Below are 6,000 nucleotides of genomic sequence, written 5' to 3' on the forward strand. Positions count from 1 at the left end.
CACAGCCTACAGCTTAACCTGAACTACAGCCCACTCCCAGTACAATATTAGCTAAGAACAATTTATCTACTGGGCTGTGTCAGGGTTACCAGTTTCTTTCAAGCCCCGTCTAGTATTAGACAAGTAGAAACTTGCCAAAATGACCTCATACCAAAGCCATTGGGCAAATAGAAAATGATGTAGGCTACGAAACAGTAGGCCTACATGCAGACAACATAGCTCAACGCTTAAATATTTACCATGTTTTTTTTTTAGTAACTATGTTTATGGAAGATTGATTGGCATGTGTATTAGGCCTGCCATAAATTTGGCTAATTTCCCTTTTTTTATTTCACTTAAATGCCTTTGATCGATTCCTTGTTTACAAAGCACCGGACACGAGCACGATCAGACAGTCTTTGAAAACCTGCCAATCATGAAAGCGCTTTTAGTCCCGGTTTGGATAAAAGATGAACACCGGGACTTCTGGGTCAAGCAGAAGTGACACCGGGGCGTATGTTATATATAACAGAACTATAACGGAAGCGACTTAAAAACTGCTGTAATACAAAAAAGTTCTTCTCACTATTTAATTAACCTTTACTTTCTCGTCCGTCACAGCTTTTTGAGGGTGTAAGGTCAACACTTTAGGCGCTCGACACTGGACTGTCAGCCCCTCGACCTGACACCGCGGGAAATAGCGACTATACAGGTCCTCTCCGATTTCTAATGACGTGCATGCATTATTGAGCGCGCTCTCCCGGGTTGCACGGCGCGCTCCCACTTGAAGTAGGCTACTGTCAGTCACACACAAACGGACCTAACGCCAGGAACTCTGACACTGTTCAAAGTCACAGACTCATCTTATGTACTACCACTATGCTTGTGTTGTAGGGCTACATGGGTTTTGCAGCAGTCAAATTCAGTGACAAAGGCTTTCAATTCATATCTTCAAAGTCTATAACTATTTTTGGCAGATTGATTAGCATTTGTGTAACTACAAGTAGGCTACCATAACTGCATAGACCGTGGTATGTCTGACGAAAATTCCATTACAAACAAAGAACCATCAGCTGTTATTATTTTACAATACATCATTTCCGTATTTGTCCTTTTACAGGAAGATTTATTGGTGTTCTATTGGTTCATATCTGCCAGATAACATCTTATCAATAGAACTCGGCACGTCACCTGTAAAGATGCACAGAGACCACATTCTCTTCATCAAAACTCTAATCCCATTATGACCATTATAAATCCATTTTAGAATTCAGATGGAATTTGTATAATCTCATACAAATGACTTGTTCATGTACTGCTGAGGCCTATACTTGTACATGAATCACATCTAAAACGCACAGTATCTCGAGTGAAATCCGGCCTCTTCTCACAATGACGTGTCAAAATCTGCAATAGGAAAAAATGATGCCGTGGATACACTTACATTTAATGGAGCAGCACAGTGAGATACAGTTACAACACGGCTGGATTTGGTTTTACAATATATCAAGTGGGTTTTAAGACACTGGTTGTTTGGGGGGAAAAGAACAGCATACAATTTATTGATCTTCAAAGCATTACAAATACAGTTGATGTATTCTTGGTCACATTTATAGGGATGGCTGAAGTAAAACAATTTGTCCAGTCAAGACTTGGAGGAACTTGTTAATGCCTTTATTACCAGCAGGCTGGATTATTTCTTTCTTCTCTTTGGCCTTCCCAAGAAGACCATTAGTCAGCTGCAGCTCATACAGAACACTGCTGTCAGGATTCTGACTAGAACCAGAAAATCTGAGCATATTACACCAGTCCTCATGTCCTTAAACTGGTTACTTATGCTGGGGACACACCAAAAGATTTTTTAAATCTTATAAGTTTTAAACAGTCAGAGACACGAGGAGAAAAAATCCTAGATTTAATCATTTTGTTCCTATAATGTGTGGTGCGCTGTGATGTGACAAAAATAGCACACCACACACCAACAGAGTCCTGACTGTAGCCATTTAAGATCATCTGGACTTTACCTAGAACTGTCGGAAGGGGAGAAATCGGTCCGAATGTATTTTGGTGTGGCCCCAGCATTAGTGTTATCCCACCGTTCTTCACAACAGTGGGCCCTGTGGCGCAGCTCCACCTCTGGGTCTCATTTATACAATTTTGCGTAGAAACCGTCCTAAATTTGATTTTACACTAATTTCTCAAAGTGAGTATGTGTGATTAATAGAACGGACGTACGCAGAGAAAACGCAGGTGTCGCCTCCCCTGATAGCACACAAAGGCTTACGTCTATATGACGTCTGCATTTGCATCTGCAAGACATCTACAATGCATCTGCAATATACGTCTCGAAGATGTCTGCTGTCAGACGTCATATAGACATCTGGAAGATGTCTGTAAGATGTTTATGATTTAGAATGGATGAACAACAGCTCTTTCTAAGATGTTTAGCAGATGTTTTTACGCAGCAGATGCTTCCAGATCTCCAGATCTTTAGCAGACATACTACAGACGTCTCCGAGGCGTATTGCAGACGAGTCTCTATGAGATGTGAAATCTATAAATCGCAAATGATAGTGAAATTGCACGCAGCTGATTCAGATTTCCATATTTTAATGATGTCTAAATGATGTAATTATGTTGACTTGAGAAAGCAAGCCAACATTCTGATGTATATAAGTCCCATAGACATACATTGATATAGGCTAATGTTCAGCTGACGACGTTTGCCTTCAAACTTGAACTGTCAACTCTCAAACATAAACACACACTCACCTTCTATACATTTCTCAACTATCTTTCTGTTTCTTTATCATTCTATCACATAAACTCACACGCACGCACACACAGACACACACATGTATACAAATCTATCTATCTTTCTGTCTGTCTGTCCGTCTAGCAAAACCTAATAAGTTTTAATAAGAAACTTAAGAAACCACATAGATTTTTCCTCCTTGTGGTCTCTCTCCCTCCCTCTCTCATTCTCAAGCCAACATACAATTTGTTCACAAACTTTTACCTCATCTAGTTGATTTATGAAAGAGCACCTGTCAATGTCCAAATCCTATTCAAGCGGCAAGAATCACTTATTTCGGACAAGCAAAAGTGCGTGCGTCTGATCCGACCCTGACAAGGCGCCAAGCACTTTTCCACGTCAAAGAGTTTTTATTAATATGAACGTTGCCGTTGAGGCCCTGGTCTAAACCCACTAAACTTTTGTATTGTAGGGCCACATGACAATTTCACAGTGGTCAAATTCAGTGACAGAGGCTTCCATTACAGTTTTTCACGATTGTTTACACACAAATATTGGTACTTGAGACACAATGACCACAACATGTAACTCATTCACCAACCCCCTGAACCAATTCTGCTAAACTACAAGCACAATTCCTGCTTTACACTCAAAATGGAAGATCTAAAACACACTTTTTTCAAAACACTACACACAATTCTCTGCATTTGGCACAGTTTTCGGGCAGAAAAATCTCTTGTTTTCACAAGGAACACACTGCCATTCAAATATCCACACTGACTCATCACATGGGCAAACACCTGTCACAAACGCCTATACCCCTTCTCCAAGCTATGGAAGACGCATGTGCAGATATAGCAGTTGGTGCTTTTCATGGCTGGACTGAAAAACATTGCTTATGATGTGGATGAGGTGCTGTGGTCAGACCCAAACCGAAGAGAAGATGCAGCATAGTTTTTTTTACTGTAACTGTATACAGTAAATTCTTCTGTTGTTTTGTATGTACACCACTGTATGTGCAACTTTGCGTTGGTTGGGATGTACACTGTATATTCTCTTTGCTGGAAAAATAAAATATATGTGTTACCGTGTATTTGTGTGTTCTGACTATAAAAACTATTTATATATATACTAAAAAATATTTTACAACACACTTATATATGTACTGTCTGTAGTAAGTGTAACACTTAACCATATAAAGAGCAAAGTCATTATGATGAATGGAGAAGTGTTTTCCATTCATCATAGTGTTTTATATAGAGCACATCAGTGTTCAACTGGTTCTTATAAATGTCTATTCATATGATGGTTTGTGTGTGTCATTTGAAAACAAAATACCATTTTGAGAAGAAAGAACATTGTTTTGAATATGAAGTTTCATTTTGCAGGAGAATTGAGGGTTTTTGCCCATTGTGTTTGTGTTTTTTGATTTGTGTGTAGAGTTCTGAGAGTGTGAGGCACGCTTTCAGAAAATGTGTGTAAAAAATTGAGAAAAACTGTAATAAAGTTATGGTAGCCTATGATTTTTTGCAAATTGATTAGCATTTGTGTAGCTACAAGTACCATGGTTAAACTGTCGTAAGACCATGGTAAATGTAGTCATCCTTGCTGACAAAAACTATTGAAATTCAATAAATGATAAACAACCATCAGTTGATTACTATTATAACAATACATCACCTACACCTCTGGGCTTATTGGTCTGTTTTTAATTCTAACTTAACCATTCCTGATGACAAAGACTATATGGTTTTCATTGCAAACAAAAACAATCTGTTGTTTACTTTTGTATCAATAGAGCATTTCCTTATTGCCTTGTTACAGTATAATTGCTTAGTTCATATCTGTCAGATACCATTTCAACAATAGAACCCAACACATAACCAGTAAAGACACACAGACAGGGCAGTACGCAGGATTTTGGAAATACTGAGGTCCAAAAACTGAATTTGTTACAAACAAATTGCATTTTAAAGTGCAATTTATTTAACAATTGCTAAAACCATCTCTACTTTCATTACTGATAAACATGAAAAGACAAACACATGGTAAATTGATATTTTTATACTAATACTACCAGATTGAAATACAATCCATTTCATTAAGCACCATAATGCATTTGGATTTGAAATTACATAAAGGTAAGAGGTTTCCATTTTGTGAACTGTCCCTTTTTTGTGTAGCTACAGAAGTTGCAGACACTTAGGTTTTTATTAAAATAGGTCAACTACAAATAATATAGAAAATGAATTAAATAACGAGAATTTGTTTAAAAATGATGCATTTGAAATATTTGCAAATCATATAGTTGTTTTAATAGGCTAACCACAACCTATAAACAGACCTCAGTCAGAGCCACGCAGTTTTGCATGAACTAGTGGAGGTCTGGTAATGTTTTAGTCGCGTCAAACCACTTGACTTCTTTAGGGGTTTTCTACTAAATTGGCATTTTTTTCACAACAAATCTACCGAGGTCTGGACCTCGGGGACCTCATTGGTGGGTACGGCCATGCGCACAGACACCCTATAGTCTTCATCAAAACCCACACCAATCCCACTATAACCATCAAATCCATTTTCAAATTCAGATGGGATGTGTATAACCTTTTTGTTCAACTTATAAGTACACCAATCACATATAAGACAAAGTATCTAGAGTGAAATCCGGCCTCTTCTCACAATGACGTGTCTAAATCTGCAATACGACAAAATGATACCGTGGATACACTTATATTTAATGGGGCAGCACAGCGAGATACGGTTACAACACGGCTGGATTTGGTTTTACCATATATCAAGTGGTTTAACCCAATAGTTTTGAGGAAAAAGAACAGCATACATTTTGATTGATCTCCAGAGAATCACACAGGCAGCCTGTTAATAGATGTAGGCCTATTATTATGGATTCCAACATGGTTTGGAAACTGTCACATTCATAGGAAGAGCTGGAGTTAAACATGTGATAATACAAATAAAAATGTACACTAACCCACTTCTATCAACAGGTAGTGGTCTAGCTTTTGTTGAAACTAGTAACGTTTTATAAGCACCTAATGTACTATTGCGCTTTGTATGACACATCGCGTATTGCTCCCTGAAGTCTTTGTAAGTCGCTTTGGATAAAAGTGTCTGCTAAATGACTAAATGTATATTGTAAAATAATATATGAATACTGGATGTGATTTATATAATCTAGCAGGCAAATTGATAGTAGCATCCTCTGACAATGAATTTATGTTTTGCAATCAGTCATGGATTGTAGAAAA

The sequence above is a fragment of the Barbatula barbatula genome (assembly GCF_947034865.1).
Source record: "Barbatula barbatula genome assembly, chromosome: 17".
NCBI lineage: Eukaryota > Metazoa > Chordata > Actinopteri > Cypriniformes > Nemacheilidae > Barbatula > Barbatula barbatula.